This window comes from Rhamphochromis sp. 'chilingali', assembly GCF_963969265.1.
Source record: "Rhamphochromis sp. 'chilingali' genome assembly, chromosome: 15".
NCBI classification, from domain to species: domain Eukaryota; kingdom Metazoa; phylum Chordata; class Actinopteri; order Cichliformes; family Cichlidae; genus Rhamphochromis; species Rhamphochromis sp. 'chilingali'.
This window is the reverse complement of record NC_137942.1, coordinates 1,252,817-1,267,357: the sequence shown is the minus strand read 5'-3', so window position 1 is coordinate 1,267,357 and position 14,541 is coordinate 1,252,817. Positions and strand designations below refer to the sequence as shown.

Sequence of the window (14,541 nt, the reverse complement as noted above, 5' to 3'; positions counted from 1 at the left end):
TGCTAACACAGGGAGACGTCTGCAGACACGTCCCACTGTCTGTCTGCATGTTCACATGTGTTTGCTGCTCAAAGGCACAAGGTCAGGACTTCCTGCACAACAAGTTCAGGCACAAAATCCAAAGCAGAGCTGGTACTTAATACAACACACAATAACAATAACAGTCAGACATCATTTAGACTGTTTACCAGACTCCTCAGCACGAGCCTGTGGGTTCACATCAGGACAGATGTGACTGTGTTATATGTGCTCATGCTCTGGACTACAGAACATGCTCTAACATATACTGATACAAGAGTACAAATACTGGATTACATGTGTATAATTATTATATAATATGAATTCCCCATAGAACTCCTCATGGTCTACAGTTTCTAGTTAGTGCTGTCAAAATTAATGCGATAATGCAAATTAATCCGCCATCACGGTCAATGCGATTAACATTTTTAACACCATTAACCCATCTGGTGTGCAGAATGACTGAAAATCCCTGAAACGTTTCTGTCAACACTTTTCATCGTTTGAACTACAGCTGGTTAAAATTGGAAATAAAGCGCTGTAGTGTATCGTCCACCTGGCCTGAACAGCATGTTTTTAAAGTTCAGCGACTTTTTATCCTCGACTTTGAAGCTGTCCAGACTGGTTATAGTCGAGGATTTTAATATACACACTGATGATGACTCTGACCTGTTTGGCAGAGGTTTCCTTAGAGTCATGGATTCTTTTCTTTGTACACAGCATGTGTCTGGCCCTCTGCCTTTGATACTGTGGACCATCATATTTAGGTTTTGACCTTGACTTTCAGGGCTCTGCATAGACAAGCACCAACATATATCAGTGAACGTCCATACATTCCCAGCAGGTCCCTGAGGTCATGTGATCAGGGCTTGCTGGTTGTCCAACACACGAGGCTGAAAACAAAAGGCGACAGAGGTTTTGTAACTGTGGCCCCCAGACTGTGGAAGTCTCTCCCTTTGAGCCTGAGATCTGTGGATCTGTGGTGGCTTTTAAAAAACAGCTAAAACAGAAGTGGAGGACGCAAGAAGAATGAGTTCAGTAAAGTTTGACTTGTTTTGATTTGTTTTGCTTAATGCGCCTTATAATCCAAAAAATACGGTAACTTCTACCTTGCTTTAGCATGTCCAGAAGTCCAACTTTTTGTGTGATGGTTAGCATCTTCCTCTGCCTCTTGAGTGCTACCGCAGGTGCCTTGCAAGGCATGGAGAAAACGTCAGTACTGCACTTCAGAGTCACACTGCTAAGGATCAATGTAGTGATTCTGTACTGTACAGGAGAGAGGGCACGGAGGAGATGGACAATGGTCTACAGTCGATCAGGACGCAGAACACAATGATACAAAAAAAATTATGCAAAATTGCACACAAAAAATCAGCGAAACAGCGAGGCCGCGAAAGGTGAACCGTGTTATAGCGAGCGACCACAGTATGAGTAAAATTAGCATTGCCATAAGAGTGCATATTACATATTAGAGTATAGGTAATGGATTATATATTTCTATACAAGTTCAGGCACGAAAACAATATATATCATATATATCTATATACAGGTTTAAGACACCGAAGTGTTTCCATCCACAAACATGTGAAAACCGTCTGCACTGAAGCTGAAGCACACATTTGCATTTGTATCAGGAAACAGTCCTGTAGAAACTCCTAAAGTGAGAACATGGAGTTTATCCAGGAGAACAAACACAAGAAAACCCTGAAACCCAAAAATCCTTTAAAATGAGAACAAACTGTATGAATGTAGAACAGAGTCTGTGACGGCCAGCAGGATCTAACCTGATCAAACTGATAGATTATCGATCTGTCCAACACACAAAAAGACATTTAAAGACTGTGTGTTATCTCACAGATCACCACTGGATGTGAAAGCAGTCACAGGTTAATGAAGATAAAAGTTCACTTAGCATCCAGCAGGTCACTGCAGCAGATCCAGAGTTGGGCTTCACCTGTTTTTATCCTGTTTCAGTTGTTTCAGACTCACAAGAGGAAACATCGTAAAGCCAAAATATTAGAAACATCATCTGAATCTAACATCTAGTTTTTTATTAACATGTGGCTCATACAAAACCTGAACCCTAAACTCTGGTGACCTGGTGAATGTTCAGTTGTATATAATAATGTACAATGATGATGTGTTCATGTACAAAAAGCTCCCATCTGGCAGGGTGGTGGTGGAGTCCCACAGCGTGGAGCTCAGAGCCTCCATTCATTCAGCTGCTTTTGGAAACTCGTACAATCGAGCTCTGAGCAGATCCAAACACCGCGGTCGTTCTCCTCCTCATCACTCTCTGCTGAGCGCCTCACAGACTTTCTTTTAGATGCTCCAACACAGCTAAACATCTGGTTCTGGTCAGGTTTCCAGACTGTCCACTTCCTGTGATATATTCACACCTGACATGAGTCATTATTATGAGACATTGTCTCCTGTGAGTGGTACTTTCATCAGGTGGAAACCTGCTTCCAAAAGGAAAGTGATGTTCTGTTTTAGGTTTGTTTCCCAGTAATGAAAGTATCCAGTAATCGTGTTGCCCTCCCCTCCACCAACACCGAAGCGCCCATGGTAGTTAGTACTTATTTCACTGTAAACTACTCTGCAAACCACTGACTCTGTCTTAAAAACCCTTCCTGAAATATGAAAATTAGATGTGGTTAACTCAGTTTGACGAGCTTAACTAAATCAAAATCCCCCAGTAGGACTAAAAACTCACTTTTTGCAGCATTTCTCAGTGAGCGTTTTGGCCTTCATCGCTAAAGCTGTTGTTCCCATCAACAGTACTGAACCCCCTAAAGCTCCCAGTAAAGCTCCCGATGTAGACGTCAGCTCACCACCTCCAAGTAAATATCCCCCCACAGATCCCAAAATGATTCCCACCAATCCAGTCCTTTCCAGAAGCGCACGCCTGCCTGTTGTTTCTGCTGTTTTTGGTTTTTCGTCCTGCTCGTCCGGTTTTCCAGCCTCTTGGAGCATGTCAGGAGTGTAGAAGTAATCTTTTCCCATCGGTGTTATCTTCTTCAGCAGCTCGGTGACCTGAGCAGGACTTTTGTCTTCAATGTTAAAAGCAAAATATCTCCACTGGCACTGCTCAATGAGTTCTCTGAAATCCTTACTCTCGATCATAGCCTCCTGTATGTTAGCTTCATAGTCTTCATCTTCATTTCTATGGGTGAACACCACTGTTGTGTAGGCCAATGCACGTCTGCCAAAGGTGCGCACAAAAACCTCCAGTACCTCTAATTCTTCAGAGGTGATCATACCGAACCTCAGCACCAGCAGGAACACATGAGGACCAGGACTGGCAAGATCAATGGATCGCTTGATCTCGTTCACCAGCTCATCTTCATGTTTTCCAGGTTTAAACAGACCTGGAGTATCAACAACAGCCACTTTTTGACCTTCCACAGTGCTGTGGGATTTCTGTGTGCGATCTTTGGATGAATCCTTTGAGGTGAAAGTCTCTGTGTTCCCCATGATGATGTTTCCTAGAGTACTTTTACCAACCCTGGTCTTCCCAAACAGCACGATCCTCAGGTCATCTGTTGGAAGAATATTAGTATGTGAGAACTGTCCCAGTCACCATCTCTTACACTGAAAAAAATATGTTGTTGGATTTACTTAATTCAATGGTGGACATTTGTTGCACACAGATGTTTTGCTTCGGCAGCAACTTAAACAATTGAGTTAAATTAACACAATTTATTCATGTTCAATAAACCTGTGCAATTTGTGTTGATAAAATGTGACTTAAACATGTTTTGATGAAGTAATTTGAGCTCTTGGAATATTTTAATCCTTCACAATTTTCTCACGTTATCCCAACACGATTCAATAACTTTTACCCAATACTACTTGGTCACTTAAATACTACATGTTATCTTCAAATTACATTTTGCTATTATATTCTAGTATCAAATACACAATTTTCAAATGGAGGCCTTATAACAGATTGTATTGTTCTCTTCCAAGATGGTTGCTGGCATCCACCAGTAACCTTTCAAAACAAAATGTCTAATTTCACTGCATTGACAGTAGGTAAAGAATTAAACTGACATTACTCCTCCACTGAATCTATATAAATCAACAGTTAAATAATGTCAGTTCTTCCGTGTTCTCTGGAATCAATCACAGCAAAGAAATTGGACTGTTTCTTTTGAAAAATGTTGGGAAAGAACAAATCAAAACATTCTATTTAAGGCCTCTAACGTCAAGATTCAGTTAAACAACAATTATAACTAAACAATTTGAGGTAATGTTAGTTTCCATTAACATTAAATTAGGTTACTGAATTGGCAAACACCTTCCTATTAACACCTCCCATTTTACCCCAATAACTAAAGAAATTAGCACTTGCAGGTCAAAACCTTTATTCAAGAGATGCAAAAATAACATTGATACAGTGACTGTCAAAAATTACAGCACTGATCATACTGTGACATCTTGGTTCAAAACAGCACACTTAGAAATATTCAACGTTCTTTACTTCAACTGAATGAAATTGAAAATACCATTTCACACGACCCATATGGGATATTTAGACTGTATAACTGTTCACGCTACATCTCTTCACTAGTAAAAGAAAGAAAAAATACAAAGAGAAATTAAAAAATGCTGCCAAACAGACAAAGAGAACTTGTACAGAGCAAAAGGAAAAACAAACAACAAAAAAAACGGCTTGTCCTCATGGCAGTTGCAGAGTATATAAAAATGAACCCTGCGATCCGTTCCTGGAATTGAGCTTCAAAAATGCAGCAGAACAAGTGTGAGATTTAAATGTCCTCTCACCTAGAGCTGGTCACCTCACATGCATAACAGTGAGCTTCGTTGCAGGAGCAGTTTTGTCTTAGTTGTGAGCTTTTCTTGAGAGCTGAGTTGCATCCAACTCCATTACCACCCTTTGAATCACCTCAAAAGTGTAGCAGAGTTGTGATGGGTAACTCATATTGAAGGAATAAAAAAGGTCCAAACAGCATGGCTACTGCAAAGGTCACGTTATCCAGATCTTGAAGAACAACATCAGAAAAGTCATTGCCTGGCGCATCTCTGGAGACAGATGTTCATTGTGGTTTTCTCAATCTGTGCAGTGGCCTCAGTCAAGTCCTGGTTAAACACAAAACATTTCTTTAAGATTCCTTTTTAAACTCATCTCTTTTGAATCTACCAGTTCTAATGTTAGAGTAATTTAAACCAATGCAAGCAACATAGTAAATAGCTATAGCCAAAGAGTGGCCTGCCATGCTGCCATTCATGGTCTAACAGAGTTTCTAAGAGAGGGTGAAAAACATAATAATTTCAAATGCTTTACATTAGTTTTTGTTAGAAAGACACCGGCCCATCAGAAATCCAGGTTATGTCACTCAGAAGATGTTAGAATTTAGACTTTCAGCCCCACAATTTGGTTAGCTGTTGGTCAGTTGGTCATTTTTTCAAACAAAAGCTAATGTAAATATTGGTGGGATTTTCCTTTGTTCACTAGAATGACAAATTTAAAGTTTTTTCACACTGATGTGACCCCTAATACAGGGGTGGGGCCTCAAGGGCCGGCGGCCGAGTTCACTACCAGGCCTCATGTGAACTTCAAATTATTAAAGAGGACTACTGGTCCTAACCAGTCCAATGAGGATCAAGTGGATAACTAAATGCATTTTTAAATGTTGCAAATCCACAATCTACTCATAAAACACTCACCATGAACTCCTGCACCAAGATGTTGCAATTGTCTTTCACACAGATGCGGAGCACTTTGATGAGGGACTCCGAGCATTAATGTCATCCTTGACTATTATAACAAAGAAAACAGAGATTTGTGAACTTTTCAGTAGCACAGAAGAAAATGATCCCAGACAAAAACTCTTGACTTTTTAAACCAGTCAACATGCAACACCAGCATCTACAAAGCAATATCAAAAGTTCCTGTTTGACATCAACTTTATGGATATATAGTTTCCAGAACATTTATTTTTAAAAAAAGATAATTTTTTCTCAGTGGGCCAGTAAATGCATGACGAAAATTATGGCATCCTTTTAGTGGAATCGGTACTCACAGGTAATAGTTGACGGTTTCAATGGATGTAGCATAAAAATCTTTTACTGACCTAATGCAATACATATACACTTTGTAGTTAAAGAATTTTAAAGTTCTTACTGTCATCATGGCAGCTACATCCTTTAGCTTTGTGCACTGTTCCCCCGATCACTTTGCAAACACTTTCAGCAGACTGTCAGAGAGAAACTCAGCTCCATCAGAAACCTTGACTGTAAAGGCATGGTTGGGATGCACTGGAATGCTGCATTTTATCTGAAATAACATAAAATTATTTTGAAATAACAGCAGGCACTGTGCTTGGTTAATCAGTAATGTTTTGTTGAATAAAAACTGTGTTTCCAGATCTTATGGGATTAAAAAAATCCAAAGATGTTTGTTTCTGATTTGCAACCCAACAACCCACAAGTTACAACCTCATTTCAGTTCAAGTGTGCATTAATGCGAGTCCAGTAATCACCTTTCTGGCAATACATACAGGTATAAGATAAACCTATGGCAGATTTTGGATTTCTCAGTTGTATTAATAGGGTGAGTATGCATGCACCTAATAATTATAAAAAACCTATTATAATTAAGTTACAGAAACGAAAATAGAATATACTTTCTTACCATAACACCTTGAACCCACAATCCATCAGCTGACTCCTGGTGAAATGCAGAATAGAGGTCATCTCTCAATGTGCATCAACAAAAACAAAAACAAAAACAAAAGGACAGCAGGTGAGGGCAGGAGGGGTAGGGATGTAAGCTAGCATAATGCCACTGATGATATTAGCTAAAGCTGTTCAATGTCCAAAATCTCACTAACACCATGGTGCAGTAAATACACAATGTAACTGAAGAGTCAGTTGACAAATCTATTCACACAGAAAACCAAATTATGTTATGAGTGCCTCGTAATTAGGTTTAATGTGATATTACGGCTCTTGTGCCAAAGACAAATTCAAATGAAAAAGCGCCAATTCTTTGACAACAGATAAAACAGCAAATAAGCTAACGGCTCTTTTTTAGCATGTTACATGGCGACACTCTAGACGTTTAACTACATTTGGCTGAAATATGGTAAAAATGAATTAAAAAAATCAAGACATACCAAAAACGTAGAGTTGGCTGCTCGACTTGACTGAGATGGATGCCTTTTTTAAACCACGATCCAAAGCCCGCGAGATGAAATCACGCGTGGTTTCACGAGATTTAACGTTGCTATCTTATTAACTTACTTCACCTGAACATGATATGAACAATTTAATACACCCTTTCTGCATATCATGTAGTTTTTACACTATATAGTTACATTTAACTTTAAAACATGAGGCAATTGTGTTAAATACATGCAAGATGCTTACATAAATCCAAGAGATGGCCAGTCCCTTTTTTTCAGTGTACAGCATTGACATAAATCATAAAGCAGCTGCGAGGAAGGAAATATAAAACATGAAGGCAGGAGGAATGAACAATCAGCGTTTATTAACAAGGAAACACAAAGTCTAAGGAGCTTAGAAATTCTCAAAAGAGGATCCTCTCTTTTGAGGATGCCAATGTTCACATTTTGGACAGAGAGGACAGATGGTTTGAAAGAGGAGTGAAAGAAGCATCTATGTCCACTGTGAGCGACCATCTTTGAACAGAGGCGGGGTTTACGACACCAACTCTCTGCCATCTATCTCCAGTTTTGAGATCCCTCCCAGACGCCTTAACGCCCACTCACATCCTGGGCCATCTGTCCTCAGGAAATCACATGATAAGGTGGGGCCAGGTTTCACAATGAACACACCCGAAACTCTGGCTGATTGGGACCCACACCCAGTTTCACACCTTGGCTCATGTGCTTTTCACACCTTGGCTCATGTGCCACTGGACTTAAATCTGGGACTCTCCACCATTTGACCTTAGAACTGAAGAACCTTCTCGGATGAGAGGTGAAACGTCTTCAAGCAACTTAAGAAAGTCCAGAAGCTTTTCTTTCTAAGCTCCTTAGACTACGATGACTAAGAACGTTCACAGACAAGGAAACACAAAATCTTTCAGCAGAGACACAAAAAAAGATTGCCCAAAATCTCTCGTGCTCGTATCTCATGTTTCGGAAGAACAACCTCTTGAATCTCAAATGTACCTTGTAACTGCCAATGAATCTTCCAGCACTGTGGAGGAGTTTTGGCCCACTCATCTTTGGAGGGTTTTTGAGCATGAACTAACTTTTTAAGGTCATGCCACAGCATCTCAATCGGATTCAGGTCGGGACTTTGAGGTCACTACAGAGTCCTGCAGCAGAACCCAAGTGTGCTTCAGCATGAGGACAAAAAGGTGTGGCTCTAATCAGGAATGGATATAGTTAGAGTTTGGAGAAACCTGGAGTCGGGATTAATTTCCTGGTCAAGTAAAGTTAGCTGACTTAAAGCTAGCAAAGCATGCTGCAACCAGCAACTCTAAGCTGCTGATTAATATACTGATGTTTTCTTTTTTGGGGGGGGGATGGGGTCAAACCCGGGCTTACTGGGCTTAAGCCCGGGTAATCTTATCAGAAGCCCGGGGTCTTGGAGTGTTATTTGTTTCATAGTTAGATGCCTGACTGACAACTGTATAAAACAAAAACTACATGACGCACAGTCGTAAATCCCCCCTAATTTTGGTATGATCCGAGCTCAGGCACTGGGCGACTGAGCACTTACACATGTGAGCGAGGGGGGAGAAGCTGCTGCCTGCGAGTTTGCTGCACAGAGGAGAGCTTAGTTTCACCAGGTACAAAAGCAAATCATTCCTACTGTACAAATAATGGAAATATGACGGTGTATCACAAAAGATTGATATCAAACTGATCACTTGACCCATATTACGTTACTTGTTCTTCGAGTGAATCAACAAATGGCGAAATGAAAAGCTGAACAACAACAATGCTGTTTTTTAGAGAGTCTTAGCTTACATTAGGGCTGGGCGATATGACCCAAAATTCATATCTCGATATTTTTTAGCTGGATGGCGATATAAGATATATATCTCGATATTTTTTTTAAAGCCATAAAGTAAGAACAAACAGAGAGTTCTTAGTCAAAGCTGTGTCCCAGATGTCACACAGGCACTTTTATTAACATACAGCATAGATGTACATGAAAAAAACTACTCAAAAATAAATTATCAGCATTTATTAAATAATAATGCTCCATAAATAAAAGAAAACTGTTGTTTTTGTGCATAACAAAAAGCGTGGCGTTAGCGTGGTTAGCTCGTTAGCGTGGTTAGCTTGTTAGCGTGGTTAGCTCGTTAACACGTTGATGCCGTCCAGCCCCACGCATGGGGCGATGCGCAGTAACTCGTTAACGGAGATTTGCCGTGTCCATCTTGTCATTGCCTGCAGGTGAAGCAATGGGGAAGGAGGGGGAGTTGTGTTCAGTGAAGGAGAGGCAAGGTCGAGTAACGTTGCGTAAAGACAAAAGTGGATGAAAGAGAGGCAAACTTGTGGCTCCACAACTATAATTATAACGTAACATAGACTATATCGATATAAAAGATATTGTCACATCTTATATCTCATATAAAAATATATCAATATTTTTAAAAAACTCGATATATCGCCCAGCCCTTGCTTACATGTGTGTTTATTTCATACTTTCTGTTGTTACCCTCCACGGCTAAACAAACTCTCTAAATCGGTTTCAGTTATGTACTGATGGAAGGGGAAAGGAAGTTAGGAAGTTTTAAAGGAAGTTAGCTCGCTAGCTTCCATCTAAATACAATATAGCATGTCCTGACTGAGGGGGTTTGGAATCCCTGGGCTGTAGCTACATCGTAAGGTTAAAACTGTTAAAACTATTGTTGTTGTTTTTTCTGTATATGTCTGAAATAAAGATACAATACAATACAATACAAAAAAAAAAACTGAGCTTAAATAAATGATTAGCGGTAATAAAAGCCGAGGGAGGTCAACAGTGATCACTGACTGTTTTAGGAGCTTTTTGAGATTAAATTGAAGAAAATACATAACATTAAACATGTTAACAACACAAAAGCCATATTAAACGCAGACTACTTTAGGCCCGGAAGTAGGATTTGTCACGTCATCACTTAAAGACCGGATAGGGCTAAGCCCGGGTGTATAAAATGGCTGGCTCCGCCTCTGGTGGGGTCCTGTTGACCGGGCATGCTCTGGTGCATCTGCAGATGTAGAGCCCAGTTTAGGCTCCCAACTCTAACCAAAAATCCCAAATAAAATATGGCACATGGTTTGGCAAAGATGGGACAGAGATGGCCCAGAGTTCAGTATTTATCACACGACCTGTTTCAGAGTGACATCCAGACACAACAATCTTTCTATTGAGTGTCTCGTCCTGTAGAGATACACTTCGGCCATGAAACAGTTTATGGAGTCCCACTGTGGCTTAAAAGACAAAACAAAATGAGAATCAATAAAAATGGTCTTATTTTGACACTGTCTCATAAAAAACATTTAAAAGGCAGAACCTTTAGACTTCATGATATCGCTTTTGTTTGAAAATAGAACAAATTTGATTTGCCCATATGACGCCTGTTATCTTCATCTGCTCTTTAAATAAACGGAGCCGATGATGGAGCTTCTGTAAAAAACAGACCCGAGACATATGAGGACAAATCACACTCATTGTTTCACATGGATATAATCAGGTTTATTCATAAAATATAAAAATGAAGGGATGTGGTCACTGTTTGAATTCAGTGTTATTCAATAAAACTACAAAATGTCACTGTTAGGATTGAGATCAACATTTGAAGAAAGGTTTTTGGACTGAATGTGACATGGACTTCATTATTTTTATGTCCTCTGGAAACTTGAGTAAATCGATGGCACACAGATTTAGCTGGGCGATGCTGAGGCGGAGCACAGGTGTGCACATAGAAGCTTCATTCTGGGTCATCAGTACAAACAGCTGCTATGCCAGCAGGTAACGGCCACTCATGAAGTTTAATGGAAGGCCTGGGTCTCGTCTGTGGACAGCTACCAGCTGTTTAACGTATCTGTGATACACTGAAATACTGGGAGTAACAGATTTAACAGGAAGTGTTTCAGAGAAGCGTCAGAACATGAAGCCGTCACTGTGATCCTGCTTTATATAACCTGTGTCTGTAAAGAGTCATAAAACCTCCATATAAGTTTGTTCATGTCTGAGAACTTTGCACTCACCAAAGGAGAATTATTTCAGACTCGGTTCCACATCGCTGCAGACTGAATCTGATAGAAGCTGCAGAGGATTAAACATGAAGAGGAGTCAGGACTTTTTACATGAAACATTTAGTGTTTACAAAAATATTCAACTCATGATCTGAAAATTATTGCTGAAAAGAAAGTCTGCATCCTTACCAACGAGGAGAGAACTGCATCTAAAGACCGACAGACACAACAAGGCAGTGAAAATGAGAGAACTGGACCAAAGTCAGGTTTAAAAGTTCATTTATAGCATTTGCATATTACAGTTTATTAGCTGGATTAACATCAACACAAAAGCTAATGCTACTGATACCAAAGTAAAGCTGGTTAACTGCTCGCTGTCACCCTCGTTTATTTCATCATATTAAAAATCAAACTGTTGTTAATAAATCAGTTTACTTACCAGGAAGTTTGAACAGAGGTGAAGAAGTCCGAGTGTCCAGAACCAAATATGAAGAAGCTTCAGCTTCACTCCAAGAACAAAGACTTCAGTGAATCCACAGAAACTGATTTCATCACATTTATAGTTTAAAGTCGTAGATGTGACGGATTTAACCGCACAGGTTCGAGACGTTTAGAGGATCGCAAGGAAAATGGCGGCGAAATGCTGTCACGATAGATTTGAACTGACTGAAACAGAAAACGTCCAGAAATACCAGAATAAAAAATCATCTCACCATCATAAAATATCAGGACTGAACGCTGACTTTATCACCTTTACTGTCAGATCACCTGATGATGATTTTACAGCTCATCAATAGTTTTTCTATAAAATGAAAGGATCTGATTATTGAACAACTTTGTTTTAAAAGTGCGATAAAAATATTCACATTAAAAAAACAGAAACTGTTTTATTTCATGAGCAGATGATACATTTAAAACTTTTATTAATATCAACTCATCAGCTCAGAGTTTTATAAAACTTGAATTATTATATATTTATAATTTCTATTATTGACTCAAATATTAAGAGTCATATGAGATTCATTTGGTTATTTTCCTCTTATCTGTGATATAAAATCTTTACAGCTTAAAAATCATAAATGATTTCTTTGAGTGCAGCTTGGTGCTGATCAAGCTTTAGACTGAGAGTAAATGAACAAACCTAACATGTGTGAACTAAAAAACATTTCAGACTGAAACTGAAATCGTGTCCCAGTGATTTAAGCAAAGAGCTGCTCCTGTTTTATGTTTCAGGAAATAATGACTGTCCCAAAACTCAAAGCACACACCAGCCTGAGGATCACTGCAGGACAAATACACTCACCCATGGGCTGTGGATCAATCAGTACCTCCACTGCAGTACGACCATCCATGTCTTCTTCTGACTGTTTACATTTCCAACTCACCTCTATATTCAAGTCTGCTCCTGGTTCCCTCCCCTAAACTTCAGCTGTCCAATCAGAAGTCCGGCTGAAAGAAACCAATCAGAAGGCTGAAAAAAGTGCATCATCAGAGTGCATTTCCACAGGTCTGCCTCCTCACACTTAACCTTCTGACGACAGCAGGAAACATCACAATAAAACAGCATTAATGTGTTTGTTATTCAGATCAAATGTCAGGATGAGATGAACCATCAGCACTGAAGCACCAAAACCTGCAGTTCCTCTAATGTCCAGCAGAGGCTCCTGCACTGAGCTTTTTACAACGCACCTGCTTCAACTAAGGCTTTAAGTCTGCATAATTAGGGGCGTGGTCTCTTTAACTGAGAGGTGGATGGTGACACAGGTGACTGTAGCTGTTAGTGAAACGTAAACTAAAAGGCAAGGAGGAAAAACAAACACCAAAGATCACGTACACTCGGTCTGTAACCCAGGTTATTAACCACAGCCAGTGTCCTAACGCAGCCTTTTCACGGAGCATTTATCTGTCAGTGTTGGATAAAACCATGGTGGGAGACTAAAACCTTGCTCAGAATCAGAATACTTTATTAATCCCAGAAGAAATGATATGGTTATAGTTGCTCCAAGACAATAAGAACAGACTGAACTAAATCAAATAATACAAATATTTTACAAAGAAACTGACAAAATTTAAGAAATATAAATATGCAAAATATTACAGAGAGTAAATATATATGATTGACATTTTACTCTAAACTGTAGAACTTTGTTATTTGTTATTTTTACAGTCGAGCATGTGCAAGAGGGTGTACTGCTCTGTGTGCTGTGCATTAGGTGAACTTTACAGCTCCATCCCTACAACATTACTGCATTTTGATCAGTTTATTGAGTCTGTTAGCATCTGTGACCCTTGACCTGCTTTCCCAGCATGCAACAGCACAGATGATGGTACTGGCCACAACAGACTCATAGAAAATCATAGAAAATCCTGAGCATTGTCCGACAGATGTTAAAAGACCTCAGAGACGATTCTGGCTCTTCCTGTAAAGTGCAGTGGTGTTTTAACTAGGGATGGGTATCGTTTAGGTTTTATCCGATACCGGTGCCAAACCGGTACTTTTGAAACGGTGCCGGTGCTTAAACGGTGCTCAAACCGGTGCTTAAAGAATGGAGAACACAAACTTTGTCCAAAAATCTCTCATGTTCAGCTGTTTTTTTGTAAAAAGATAACAATGTTAGCCTTTTCTGCAGCTATGGGGCATATATGGTATCACTCTTGGCTGGAAGCAGTGCTTAAACAATGGAAAAAACAAACTTTGTCCAAAAACCTCTCATGTTTAACTGTTTTCCACTTTTTCTTTGGTCATTTTAGCCTTTTTGGCCAGGGTGAAGGGAGTATCTGCCATCAAACAAGAAGACAGCCGCATGTAGCTATGATGGTGTTTGCTAGTTCACCTTACATGCATTAATGTAATAACGTGGTTAGCCTACTCAACGTAAATTACACACGAACAACATTAAGCTCCTCACGCAGAGAAGAACGGCTGCTGCTGCATCATCATCCTCATCATTCCTGCTACACTGGCAGGGCTAGGGGCCAGGACTCTCCTCTTCGGGTTCTTGGGGGATGTTGCTAACTCCGGGTCCGATAACAGGCATCAGGTGGATGATGGCGTCCTCAGCTCTGAGGGGGATCCTGATGGGGTCTGACAGATCTGGGGGTCAGGCAGCAGTGCCACATTTAGCTGATTGACACAGTTGCCACATCCATCCAACCATTTTCTGCCTCTTCTCCAGGTCCAGATGATGAAGGCAGTGGTCTCAGCAGAGATGCCCAGACCTCCTTAACCCAAGCACTTATTTCTAGCGAGACACCAAGTCACCCAGAGACATAATTTCTTATGTCTTCAGGAGCAGTGTCCTCAGTCTGCCCAGGTGTCTCCTTTCATATGGAC

At 40.0% G+C, this 14,541-nt stretch overlaps 1 long non-coding RNA gene and 1 pseudogene across 2 annotated transcripts; both read right to left on the bottom strand.

Moving 5' to 3' along the window:
• Positions 1-2,843: 2,843 nt before the first annotated feature.
• On the bottom strand, positions 2,844-12,559 carry LOC308412026 (GTPase IMAP family member 5-like; annotated as a pseudogene). Its single transcript has 2 exons — positions 12,511-12,559; positions 2,844-3,560 (listed from the first exon to the last, which is right to left on the bottom strand). The product of its transcript is annotated as a GTPase IMAP family member 5-like (transcript).
• LOC308411873 lies at positions 4,480-7,278 on the bottom strand. The gene is made up of 5 exons (XR_013974463.1): positions 7,161-7,278; positions 6,677-6,740; positions 6,167-6,319; positions 5,710-5,800; positions 4,480-5,121 (listed from the first exon to the last, which is right to left on the bottom strand). It is a non-coding gene; the product is annotated as an uncharacterized lncRNA (long non-coding RNA).
• Positions 12,560-14,541: the final 1,982 nt, after the last annotated feature.